General features: G+C 43.4%; 1 protein-coding gene and 1 pseudogene across 1 annotated transcript in view; both read right to left on the bottom strand.

Moving 5' to 3' along the window:
• Snta1 (syntrophin alpha 1) overlaps positions 1 to 14,275 on the bottom strand; it is a 33,859-nt gene that overhangs the window by 8,468 nt on the left and 11,116 nt on the right. The window lies entirely within an intron of this gene.
• On the bottom strand, positions 8,216 to 8,564 carry LOC119814709 (annotated as a pseudogene).

Genomic DNA, 14,275 nt, shown 5'->3' with positions numbered 1-14,275 from the left:
AAGGAGTTGAATGAGGAGTTCTATGGCATTGCTCATTATCCTCCAATATATTAATAGTCCCTAAAAGACTTCATTTCCCAGGATCCTTTGCATTCATAAATACCCATGTTACTAATTCTGGTCACTAGCATGAGAAAAGAATAGTGGATGCAAATAGCAGGCTTTGACTGATGGGGGAAAGAGGCGTCCTTTCCTTTCCCCTGTGTTCTCCTTTCCCTGGCCAGAAGCCAGACTAACAGGATACCATCTTCAACATGAGGATGTGAGCCATGCTCTAAGGAAGTCCAATTAAAATAGAGATAGCTGGGTACTGGAGAGATGACTCAGTGGTTAAGAGCACTGACTGCGCTTCTAGAGGACCCAGGTTCTATTCCCTGCACCCACATGACAGTCACAACTGTCTCTAACTCCATTTCCTGGGGCTCCAAGGCTTCCTTCTGACCTCAGTGGGTCATTCGTGTACGTGGTACACAGCCATATATGCAGGCAAAATACTCTAAAACATAAAATAATAAAATAAAAATAATTTCAAAATATAGATAGTACAGTCCAGTTCAAATATACATAAACAGATGCAATTATCTCAGAATGGCTAACATCAGACTTGCAACCTTTACCTAAAAAAAAAATTGGGGGCTATCAAGCACAGGTAAACACACACACACACACACATAAATATTTAAAATTTTTAAGAATAATATTTTCAAAACGAAACATCTTCCAGGTGTGGTGACATCAGCTGCCTTTAATCCTAGCTATGCAGAGGCTGAAGCAGAAGTGTCACGAGTTGAGAGCAGTCTGGGTGATTTAGCTAGACCCCCACCTCAATAATCCTAGTTCAAGGGCAAGCCTAGTCTACAGAACAAGTTCCAGGACACAGAGGAACACTGTATTTTAAAAAAAAAAACCTAAATAAATAAGACAGATATGTAGCACTTGAATGTAGACCAAGCATTCAAGAGGTCAAAAAAGGAAAATCAGGAGTTTGAGACTAGCCTGGGGCACACAGTCCCATCTCACAGAAAGAAAGAAAGAAAGAAAGAAAGAAAGGAAGGAAGGAAGGAAGGAAGGAAGGAAGGAAGGAAGGAAGGAAGGAAAAAACTGAAAGAAAGGAAGAAAGAAAGAAAGAAAGAAAGAAAGAAAGAAAGAAAGAAAGAAAGGGAAAGAAAAAACTGCAAAATCACCAGGCAGTGGTTGCTCACACCTCTAAAGAAACCCTGTGTTGAAAAAAAAAAAAAAAAGAAGAAAAGAATCAGGCTGGGAAGATAGCCCTGTGGTAGATTTCTTGGCTAGCATACATGGGCACAAGGTTCCATCTCTAGCACCAAAGAGAGAGGGAGGGAGAGAGTGGGAGAGTTTACAGAGGGGGTGATTCCAGCAGAATTCTTGTCTTGCATATTCAAAGCCCTGAGATCAGTCCTTGGTACCACAAAAAAAGAAGGAAGCCGTGGAAGGGAAACAAGAAGTGGAGACGGAGCTGTGTGATGTTCACACCTGTAATCCAGAACCCAGGCAGCTGGGCAGGAGGACAGCCAAGAACTGGACGCTATAGAGCAGTGGTTCTCAACCTCCTAACGCTGCAACCCTTTAATACGGTTCCTCATGATGCAGTGACCCCCAACCATAAAATTATTTCATTGCTACTTCACAACCTTAATTTTGCTACTGTTATGAATTGTAATGCAAATATCTGATATGCAGGATATCTGACCCGGTGGTGGACGAGATCCACGTTTGAGAACCACTGCTATAGAGTATTCCAGGCCAGCCTAGGCTATAGAGTAATATACTCTGTTAAAAAATAAAATTGAAGATGGGCAGAGGTAGTGCACATCTTTGCTCCCAGCACTCCAGAGGCAGAGAAAGGCAGATCCTCTGTGAGTTCAAGGCCACAGAAGTTCCAGGACAACCAAAACTACAGAGAGAAATGCTGTCATGAAAAAAAAATAAGTAAATAAATATAAAATAGGATAAAATAAAAAAAACCAAATGAATGAAAAAGATGACAGAGAGAAGAAAAAAGGAAAGGAAGAAGAGAAGGAAGGGAGAAGAAAAGGAAAGAAAAAAGAAAAACTTCTATTACACTGTTTGGCTTTTTTTGAATTTTCTTTTTAGATTCATTTATTTTATTTTATGTGTAAGAAAGTTTTGCTCAAATGTGTGTCTGTACCCCACATGCATGCCTGGTGTCCTCAGAACTCTGAAGAGGACACCGTGAGCATCATGTCAGGTCTTCTGCAAGAACAGCAAATGCTCTTAATCGCTGAGCCATCTCTCCAGCTCTGCTATTGGTCTTTTTGAAATAGAGTCTCATACTGGCCTCCCAAACACTAGGATTGTAGGCATGTGTGCTCATGTTCAGCTAACTTTATCCTTTTTTTTTCCAGTTTTGATTTTTTTTTTCAGGATAAGATTTCTCTGTGTAGACCTGAAACCCACTCTGTAGACCAGGCTAGCCCTGAACTCAGAAATCTTCCTGCCTCTGCAGGATTAAAGAAGTATACCACCACCACTACCTGGCTTACTTTTATTATCTCTAAGGCACCATGGTTCATGGGTTTATTTCTTACAGGGGCAGCTAGCATCAGGACCCTAGCAGATCTACCCAGTATCACTGAAAGGACCTTTGGTGACGATGGAAATGTCGTTCTACACAGCAGAGCCACCACTGGTTACACACTTCAGTGAGCACATGGAATAAGACTAGCACAAGCCAGCAGACACCAAAATAGGGCCTCAGATTACCTGGAGCTGGTGCTATGGGCCACTGGGGTCCACCTGATATCAGTGCTGGGAGCCAAACCCGGCCCCTCTACAAGAGCAGCAGTGCTCTTAACCACTGAGCCATCTCTACAGAGCTCACAACTGTCTGTAACTCCAGTTCCGGGAGGTCTGACACCTTCACACCAATGCATATAAAATAAAGTTAAATAAATTATTTTAAAAAGTATTGAACTGCAATTAAAATTCATTTTAAAAACTAGGTGTGGTGGTGCATACCGGTAACCCCAGCACTCAACAGACAGAAAGGAATGTCAGAATTTCAAGGCCATCCTCCGCTACAGAAAGAATTCAGAACCAATCTAGGCTTCATGAGACTGTCTACAAAAACAACAATAACAAAAAGTAACAGGGACAGCAAGAGGCTCAGCAGGTAAAGACACTTGCCACCAAGTCCAAAGACCTGAGTTTGAGTCTTAGAACCCATTCTGTGAATGGTGAGAACTGACTCCTAAAAGTTGTTCTCCTGGGCGGTGGTGGAGCACACCTTTAATCCTAGGACTTGGGAGGCAAAGGCAAGTGGAACTCTGTGAGTTCAAGGCCAGCCTGGTCTACAAAGAGAGTTCTAGGACAACCAGGGCTATACAGAGAAACTCTGTCTTGAAAACAACAACAACAACAACAAAAAGTTGTCCTCTGACCTCCGTCTGACCTCCACACAAATGCTGTGCCATACCCCTGTCCCTGCCCACTAGTAAATAGTAAATGTAACAAAAAAAACTAACATAAAACAACTATGAGTAAATTCAAATGGTCACAGTGCTAGCTGTGCTAGGACAGGAAAGGACATCTGAGCCAAAAGCCAAAAAGCTGCCCCGACTGGGATGCACAGAGTCTATACTGGGAGTTGAATGCAGGAGGATCAGAAGGCTAAGATTCTATTCAGTTATAAAGCAAATTCAACAGATTCAATGCAATGCCCAGCAAAATCCCAGCAAAGTTCTTCAAAGACCTCAAAAGAATGGTACTCAACTTCATATGGAAAAGCAAAAAAAACCAGGATAGCCAAAACAATCCTGTACAATAAAAGAACTTCTGGAGGCATCACAATCCCTGACTTCAAACTCTCCTACAGAGCTACAGTACTGAAAACAGCCTAGTATTGGCATAAGAACAGACAGGAGGACCAATGGAACTGAATAGAAGACCCAGATAGCAATCCACACATCTTCGAACACCTGATTTTTGACAAAGAAATAAAAATATCAAATGGAAAAAAGAAAGCATATTTAACAAATGGTGCTGGCATAACTGGATATCAACATGTAGAAGAATGAAAATAGACCCATATCTATCACCATGCACAAAGCTCAAGTCCAAATGGATCAAAGACCTCAACATAAAGCCAGCCACACTGAACCTTATACAAGAGAAAGTGGGAAATACACTTGAACACATTGGCACAGGGAACCACTTCCTAAATATAAGCCCAGCAGCACAGACACTGAGAGAAACAATTAATAAATGGGACCTCCTGAAACTGAAAAGCTTCTGTAAAGCAAAGGACATGGTCAACAAGACAAAATGACAGCCTACAGAATGGGAAAAGATCTTTACAAACCCCACATCAGACAGAGGTCTGATCTCCAAAATATACAAAGAACTCAAGAAATTGGACACCAAAAGAACACATAATCAAAAAAATGGAGTGCAGGCCTAAACAGAGAACTCTCAACAGAGGAATCTAAAATGGCTGAAAGACACTTAAGGAAATGTTCAACATCCTTAGTCATCAGAGAAAAGCAAATCAAATCAACTCTGAGATTCCATCTTACACCTCTAACAATGGCCAAGATCAAAAACACTGATGACAACTTATGCTGGAGAGGTTGTGGGGAAAAGGGAACACTTCTGCATTGCTGGTGGGAATGCAAGCTGGTACAACCCATGTGGATGTCAGTGTGGCAATTTCTCAGAAAATTAGGAAACAACCTTCCTCAAGACCCAGCAATACCACTTTTGGGTATATATCCAAAGGATGCTCAATCGTGCCACAAGGACATGTGCTCAACTATGTTCACAGCAGCTTTGTTTGTCATAGCCAGAACCTGGAAACAACCTAAATGCCCCTCGACCGAAGAATGGATGAGGAAAATGTGGTACATTTACACAATGGAGTACTACACAGCAGAAAAAAGTAACGACAGCTTGAATTTTGCAGGAAAACGGATGGAGCTAGAAAACATTATTTTGAGTGAGGTAACCCAGACACAGAAAGACAATTACCACATGTACTCACTCATAGGTGGTCTTTAAACATATAGCAAAGAAAGTCAGCCTACAAACCACAATCCCAGAGAACTTAGACAACAATGCAGACACTAAGAGAGACTTACATAGATCTAATCTACAAGGGAAGTAGAAAGTAGAAAAAAACAAGACCTCCTGAGTAAATTGGGAGCATGGGGACCTTGAGGGAGGGTTGAAGGGGGAAAGGGAGAGGCAGGGAATGGAGCAGAGAAAAATGTAGAGCTCAATAAAATTCAATAAAAAAATAAAACAATAAAAAAAAGAACTTAAAAAAAAGCAAATTCAAACCCAGGACACTTGAGTTCGCTCTCAAAAGAAATAGAAACAAAGCCTAGCAGTGGTGGCACATGCCTTTAATCCCAGCACTCAAGGCAGAGGCAAGTGAATCTCTGTGAGTTCGAGGCCAGCCTGGTGTACAGAGTGAGTTCCAGGACTGTTACAGAGAAACCCTATATCAAAGAAAGAAAAGGGAGGGAGGGAGAGAGGGATGGAAGGATGGAGTGAAGGAAGGAGGGAGGGAAGGGAAGGAAGAAGAGAGAAAAAAAGAGTTTGAACATAGCCAGGCATGAGGAATTCAGAGTCATCCTTGACTACATAGGGAGTCTGCAATCAATCTGGCCTATTAGAAGGAGACAGACAGACAGACAGATAGAAATCGTGAGGCAGCAATGTGGCTCACACCTATAATCCTAGACCTTGGGAGATTCTAAGGCAGTTGAATTACCAAGAGTTCTAGGCTACCCTGGGCTACAGAATTAGGAAAAGAATGTTAAGGAAGGTAATTAAGCTTCAGATCATGGGATAGGTGTGACACTAGAGTCTGGGTCTTACCCTTGGCTTCACCCTCACAGCCACAGGAGGGCTGCTGTAACTCAAGTCGATCATTCCTTATGTCACAAAACACAAAGCAAGGAGAGAGGAGCAAGCAGAAAAACACGGCTCCCTTGCACCTGTGTTACAGGTGCCTGTGGCGGCCAGAGGTGTTGGATCCCATACAGCGGAAGCTACAGGTGGTAGCAAGCAGCCTTATGTGGATGCTGGGAACCCACCTCCAGTCCCCTGAGGTCAGTGTTGTTGTCGTTCCCCCCCCCCCCCCGGAGAGAACACTGTAAAGGCAAGAACTTCATGTGACTTATCTATGTCCTCAGGATCCAACAGGCTTCTCATATGCTACATGCTCAGCAAATGAACATTTGTCAACTCTGAAGCCAAAGAAACTGGTAAGAGTCACTGCTGGCCCGGCTGTCCCAGAACCAGGTCACCTTTCTCCATTGCCATAGGAACGTACTATAAATGAGGAATGTTCCAGCTGGTGCCAGAAGCAGGGCTTGGATTTCACAGACCAAGTGGCCTCTCCCTGAATGAGGGTGGAAACCTGGGGGCCCCAGAGTTTGGCCATAAATAGCCTAGCTCCAAGACTGCCTCGCCACTCTGACTCATTTGAGCAGATAGGGTGGGACTGCCTCTAGACTATGGCCTCCAGAACTGAGGACACGGCCATGGCTGGTGGCCAGGATCATGGAATCTACAAGGATAGTTCCAGCCAGAGTCCACATTCTCCCCAGCCAAGTCTCTGGCCCAGCAGCCTAGTAAAGCTCACACAGGAAGCTGAGGCTAATGAAGGAAACCAGAGGAAAAGCAGAGGTAAGCCCTGGCCCCAGGACATAGGAAGAGATCCTACTGGAGGCATTCCACTAGATTCTGCAATGGAGCAAGGCCATACCCCTGCCCAGTTTAATTGGAGAACACAGGGTCTCGTGTGCCTTGCTGAGAGGAGTCACATTTGTTTTGGCTCAATGCAGAAATGTTCAGAATGCATCCCAGGGCTCAGTAAGTGCCTGTGACTAAATGTCCTGCCCTGGAACCTTGGGAAATCTGTTGGCTGGGCTCAACCTGTTCCCTGTCTGTTCAGAGCGGGTGGTTACTTCCCCTGTTGAAGTTATACCTTGGGCTAATCCTTTTACTAAGCTAAAGCCTCCATACGCTAACACAGATGTCAATAGTGTGAACAGAGGACCCCATCTCACCTGCCAGGCACACCCAGCTTCTCCTACAGCTCTCGACCTACACTAGGTAGCAAGATAAAAACACAAACCAAGTGTGCTAATGCATGACCGCAGTCCCAGCACTGGTGGCTGAGGCATGAAGAGCAAGATCAAGAACCATTCAGGCCAGGCAGTGGTGGCTCATACCTTAAATCCCAGCACTCAGGAGGCAGACCCAGGGGATCTCTGAGGACAACCTGGTCTACAGAGTGAGTTCCAGGACAGCCAGGGATGCACAGAGAAACCCTGTTCTGAAAAACCAAAAAGCAAAACCATGTAGGGGCTGGAGAGATGGGTTCAGTGGTTAAGAGCATTTGCTGTTTTGGTTAAAGACCCAGGTTTGGTTCCCAACACCCACATGGTGGCTCACAACTGTCCTTAACTCCAGTTCCTAGGACTGCCCCACCTTCTAAGGGTGCCAGACACACATGTAGTATACATACATGCATACATACATACATACATACATACATACATACATACATACATGCAAACAAAACACTCATACATAGAGTAAAAATAAATGTCTGAAAATAAATATTTAGACTACATGGAAATGCCTAGTATTGAACAAAAACAAAGAAATATGTTCAACGACATGACTGAAGGCATCGCTCTTTGGTAAAGTGCTTGTCTAGCACACATAAGAGCCTGAGGGAAGGAAAAAAGAAAGGGAGGAAGAAAGGAGGAATATGAGAAGGGAGGGACATTTGTCAAAGGAATGGGTATCGAAAGACTTGGAACTTGTGGGACTGGAACAAGAACATAAATGTGGTGGCTGGTGGCGTGGTTTAATGTCCTCGTTTTATGACATAACCACTATGAGCCTTGATGTCCTGTTTGCTTGTTTGTTCCTGGGCCTTCCTTTCTTCATTTCCTACTTTCTTTGTCTCTTTCCTTCCTTCTCGTTCTTTCCTTCCTCCTTTTGTGAATAAGGTCTCAAAAGCATTGGCTGAGGATGACCTTGAACTCCTTTTTTTTTGCAACAATGTTATTTTATTAGACACAGAATTTTAAATGATCTCTTCAATTTCTCCATAAACAGCAAAATAATGTGTGGCATTTAACATATTTGAGCTTGCCAACTGACTCACTACCTAGAAAGGGGGAAATTGTCCCTAACATGTTTAACCAAGAGGTCAGTTCATCTGTCGATCCCAAGAACATGGAGATGAATATCACAAACAGACTGCTGCCCATCTGCACCTTCATCCACCACAATCCAACAACCCCAGTTTAGGCCCAGATTCCACAGCACGTTTCCTGCCAACAGTTCTTAAATTTCCTAGAAGACTTTTATCATTACCTCCTGCTACAGAAATCTGGGCTAGAAGCTTCTTGGGTACCACCAGCAAGTGTGTTGGTGCTTGAGGAGAAATGTCGTGAATGAAAAGATGGTATTGGCAGGGATTTCTTTGCCGTGATCTTGCTGAAGATCGTGTTGCCGCCACGTTGGGCCACCTGAGTATTGACAATCTCTTCAGCCATCAGGGCCCCTCGATGTCATCAGTGGCCACTGGGAAGAGCAACCTTGAACTCTTTCTTTTTAAGATTTATTTATTTATTATATACACAGTGTTCAGCCTCTGTATACGCCTGCAGGCCAGAAAAGGGCACCAGATCTCATTACAGATGGTTGTGAGCCACCATGTGGTTGCTGGGATTTGAACTCAGGACCTCTGGAAGAGCAGTCAGTGCTCTTAACCTCTGAGTCATCTCTCCAGCCCCAACCTTGAACTCTTGATCCTCTTGTCTCTACCTCTCAAGTGTTGGCGTGCACAACCATTCACCTGGCTCTTTTCTGGTCTTTAAGGCAGGATCTCATTACCACATGTTCATAGTGGCCCAAGTGCTGAGGGTTCAGGCATATGCTACCATGCCCAGTTAGTTCCTCATTTTAAAAATAATTTATAGCGGCTGAAGAGTAGGCAAAGAACACATATGAATAAAATTTTCAAAAAATAGAATTTTTATTTTATTTTTGGGGTTCTTTTTAGACAGGAATTCTCTGTGTAGCCCTGGCTGTCCTGGAACTCACTCTGTAGACCAGGATGGACTGGAATTCAATTTGCCTGCCTCTGCCTCCCGAGAGCTAGGATTAAAGGTGTGCACCACCACATTGGGCCCTAATAGAATTTTTATTTTTATTAAGGCTGGAGAGATGCCTCAGTGGTTAAGAGCATCTGTTGCTCTTGAAGAAGAAGACCCAAGTTCAGTTCCCAGCACCCACATGGCAGCTCACAACCTTAAGTCTACCTTCAGGGAATCCCACACCCTCTTCTGGCCTCTTTTGGTGGTCATGAAAGTACACTTACAGATATGCAAGCAAAACACACACATAACTTTTTAACTTTAAATGATTTTTTATTTTTATTACTTTTGTGGGGAGGGTTTGAGGCAGGGTCTCTCTGTGTGGCTTTGGAGCCTATCCTGGAACTCGCTCTGTAGACCAGGCTTATTTTTATTACTTTTATAAATGGGGTGGGAGGTACGTGCACCTACATATGATGCCATCAGAGGCTAAGGGCATTGGATCCCTGAAGAGCTGGAGTTATAAGCAGTGTAAACTTCCAGTGTGGGTGCTGAGAACTAATTTCAGATCTTCTGCAAGAGCTCAGAATTCAGAGATATGCCTACTTCTGAGTACTGAGATTAAAGGAGTAGGTTACTGGCTAGTTTGCAGTACACACTCTTAAATGTGATGACATCTCTCCGACCCCTACTTTTTACCCTAATTTTTTTTATTTTATTTTTATTTAGTGTACACATATGCACACCGTGTATGCATAGTGCACATGTGGAAGTCAGAGGATAACTTGTGGGAGTTGGTTCTCCCCATCCACCATGTGGGTCCCCAATCTTTGGGCCTAGCAGCAGATATTTTTACCATTAGACCCATCTCTTCAACCCTTAGGTCCTCATTTTAAACATGAGATAATACATATCTGTCTTGTAGGACGGTGAAGCCACTGTTTGCCTGTCTGCCATAGAATAGGTCTTCAATAAAGATGTGGTAACACTTCTGCCACTGGTCTCAGCATGACAGAGTAAGGGAATGGGAGTAGTGGTAATACCCAGAAAAGTGTCTGAGTCCAAAACCTGTCCCTTGGTCTCTAGCCTTGGTATCTCTCTGAGCCTGTCACTTTTCCTAGTCAATGGACTCTAATGCTAATTCTCTCAACAAGGTACTGTGAGGATTCAGTCCCTTCCCTAAAGCTGATGGAAAAGAGAAGGTTTAGGATTTCAATGCCTGTGAGGGTAACCTTTAAGGACCTACTGACTTCACAAAGCTAGACAAAAAAATAGTTTCTGGATCCCTGCATGCTGACTGACCAGCAGAGACCCCACACTATTACACCTTGGAAAATAAAATCTCATTTTACTTCACCTGTACTATAGGTGTGGAACGGAAGTAGCACTGAGAGAGATTCTACAGGTATATGAAGCCTTTATTCTAATAGTCCCCCAGGAACCATTCTCCAAATATGTATTCACAGATTCATGAAAAGGTCATATCAGGGTTACCTAGGATACAAGAGCCTATGGACAACGTGCATGTCCGTGATGAACATCAACAGCACAGAACAAGATGTGAGCTCCCTAACTGGCAGACATCATTCTGTGCCCTGATATTTGCATCCATCTCTGGACCAGAAGGAAGCAGGAAATATTTGCTAGAAGGATGAATGAGCTAAGGAAGCATGGTAGAGATTGCCTGTAATCATGCCAAGGAGGCTACACAAGCACGACCATGACTGAGGGTCCATGAGAAGGCTCAGCAGGAAACAGCGTTTGCTGTTGAGCCAAATATCTAAGTATAATCCCTTGGATCCACAAACTGGAAGGAGGAAATGGACTCCTACAAGTTGTCCTCTGCCCTCTACATATGCACAGTGATACAACTGCATAAACATCATACACACATTAACATACAAAATAAACACAGTGTAACTTAAAAATTAAGAAACTGGGCTTAGTGGTTAAGGACATGTACTATTTTGCAAGAGGACCTGAGTTTAACTCCCAGAAATCAGAAGCTCACAACTGCCAGTAACTCTAGCTCCAGGATTCAATGCCCTGGCCTCACTGGGTGAATACCCAAAACCACACATGTATGTAATTAAAATTTTAATTAAGAAAAGAAGGACTAGCACATTTGTTTAACATGGGCAAGTCCCTAGGTACAAGATACCAAAGCATGCTAGGCACTGTGTTAAGTGCCTTCCCTGGGTCATTTCACCGGCTCCTCAATACCACCCCTTTAGAGAGGCACATGGTTAATACCCTCAGACAAATGAGAACACTGAAACTCAGGTGAGGTTACTTACGCCTAGTCTACACAATGAGATCCAGGTAAGCCAGGGCTACAGAGTGAGACTTTCTCAAAAATAAAAGATAGATAGACAGGTAGGTAGGTAGATAGATAGATAGATAGATAGATAGATAGATAGATAGATAGATAGATAGATAGATAGATAGATAGATTGATAGATTGATGATAGATAGATAGATAGATAAAAATGAACATAAATTTTGAGCTCAGATCTCTCAGAAGAAACATTCTGAAATATTCCTACTGCATAGAATATGACCTAGATGTCACAAGATAATACCTGGCACTGTAAAAAATAAAATAAATAAGCCAGATATAGTAACACTTGGGAGACTGAGGCAGGAGGATTGCTTAGACTAGCCAAGTATGGTTTACACAGAGATAACCAGGACTGCATAACAAGACCCCCATCTCAAAAGGTTATAAGTCTTTTTTTTTTAATCTGGGCATGGCGTGTATGCCTTTTTTAAATTTATTATGTATACAACATTCTGCCTCCATGTATGCCCGCATGTCAGAGGAGGGCGCTAGATCTCAGTACAGATGGTTGTGAGCCACCATGTGGTTGCTGGGAATTGAACTCAGGACCTCCAGAAGAGCAGCCACTGCTCTTAACCTCTGAGCCATCTCTCCAGCCCAAGGTTATAAGTCTTTAACTTATAAGCACAAGCATATAAAGTTCTCTGATGTAAAAATATCAACAGAGGTTATCACTGTACAGTGGGAGTTTTGTTTGGATTTTTAGTTCTTATTGCTGTTGAAACATAGCCTTGAACTCCTCTTCCTGCCTCCACCTCGCAAGGTCCTACTGTATCTGGGCAAGTTCTCCACCACTGAGTCATATCTCAGCCCTGACTATGAATGACCTTCTTAACTCCCTGTTGTTTCATTCTGGGGAATATATGTTGCTTTTTAATTTTTAAAACACCAACTTTAGTTTTCAAAATATACCACTGGGGCCTTGGAGATGGTTCAGCAGGTAAAGAGGGATGATGTACCTGTCACCTCTCTGCCATGATGAACTGTACACACCCTTCCTTAAATTGACTGACAAGTTATCCATCACAGCAATGAGAGAAGTAGCAAAGATAACTAACTTTACCTAGTCAGTGAAAGATTAAAATTCTTTGGTAAATGATTTTGTGCACTAGACCTTAAAGAGCCACATGACTTGCAGTAGGGATATTAAAAAACATCACTTCTAGCAGGGCAGTAGTGGCACATGCCTTTATCCCAGCACTCAGGAGGCAGAGGCAGGAGGATTTCTGTGAGTTCAAAGCCAGCCTGATCTACAGAGTGAGTTCCAGGAGACAGCCAAGGCTGTTACACAGAGAAACTCTTTGTATAAAAATAAGAACAAAAACAAAAGCAAAAAAAAATCACTTCTGAGAGATCTGGGCTCAAATTTCCTTCTTCTCCTCCTCCTCTTCCTCCTCCTCCTTTGCTTTCCTCTTCCTCCCTTCCTTCTCCCTTCTTCTCCTTCTTCTTCTGTCAAAAGAATCTCATTCCATAGCCCTGGCTTGCCTGAAACGCACAATTAGATCAGGCGAGTGTGACCTTACGCAAGCATCTAAAGACCTAGCATTTTCTCGGTTTGTGGGGAGGTGGTGGTGTTGGGAAGTAGCATTGCCACTGTACTACTTCCCAGCCCTAATTATTTTCATTAAATTTAATTATTGTGTGTTTATATGTAAGAAACACACATGTACAGAGGTCAGAGAACAACTTGCAGGAGTCTCAGTTCTCTCCCTCCAACATGTGGACTCTGGAGACTGAACTCAAGTCATGAGTCCTGGCAGCGAGCGCCTTTACCTGCTGAGCCGCCTCACTGGCGATAGCCACAGCGTTTCAACTGAGTTCTGCAGATGAGGCCAGGGTTGGATTAGGCCAGGTTTTGTCTGTGGGGAGTCACATGATCCAAAGCTATGTGTGTGCAGCTAAAAAAATGTCTCCTTGAGAACAATGGTCAGAATAACAGGACTTTGCATTCACGGGAGACCCAGACAGGGGTTCCATTTTATGTCTGTTCCAAGCACAGAAGTCTGCCTGGCACCTAAGGGGCACAGAACACTCAGCTCAACTGAAGTAACCCCAAATTAACTGCATCCACTTTAAAACTGTTAACACGTGCAGTCAAATCACATGGGACACATAGCAGTGTCTGTCTCCCAGAGGAGGAGCCAGCGTTGGCTGACTTCAGAGTTCCAAGGACCCGTAACAGAAAAACTCAAATTTCTCATGAACGTTATTAGGAAAGTAAAAAAGGTCAGAGGCATAGCCTACTGATCAGTCTCCAAACACTCTCAAGATCCAAGATGTAGAGAGTTCAGTGCCAACCCTAGAGGGAGGGGCAGCAGGGCTCAGAAGTATACAATAGCATCTGCTCTCAGAGAGCTTCTAGATTGGAGGAGTAATTCAGTGGTACAGTACTTGCCAGTCATACATGGGATCCTGGGTTTTGTTGTGGTTTGTTTTTGAGATACAGTTTCTCTATGTATCCCTGGCCCTGTGGCCCTGGGTTTGATTCCCAGCACTAGGATTGGGGGAGGGGCTTCTATACTAGATGCTTGAAATGTACTATCACCTTAGCTTTATATACTGTTTGTTTGTTTGTTTGTTTGTTTGTTTGTTTGTTTCAGGGAGGGTTTGAGACAAGGGTTCTCTGTATAGCTCTGACTGTCCTGGAACTCACTCTGTAGACCAGGCTAGCCTTGAACTTAGAGATCTGCCTGGCATTACAGCCCCCTGCTCCCAGCTAGGATTAAAAACATTTGGCCACCTAGCCTACATGCATTATTCTTTAATTTTGGGAGGGAAATGAAAGCATGGCAGGGAGTATCATCCAAGACTGAGGCAATAGTGGCCT

The sequence above is a fragment of the Arvicola amphibius genome, chromosome 5 (genome assembly GCF_903992535.2).
Source record: "Arvicola amphibius chromosome 5, mArvAmp1.2, whole genome shotgun sequence".
NCBI lineage: Eukaryota > Metazoa > Chordata > Mammalia > Rodentia > Cricetidae > Arvicola > Arvicola amphibius.
Note: the sequence above shows the minus strand (reverse complement) of the source record. Positions and strands in the feature narration are given on the sequence as shown.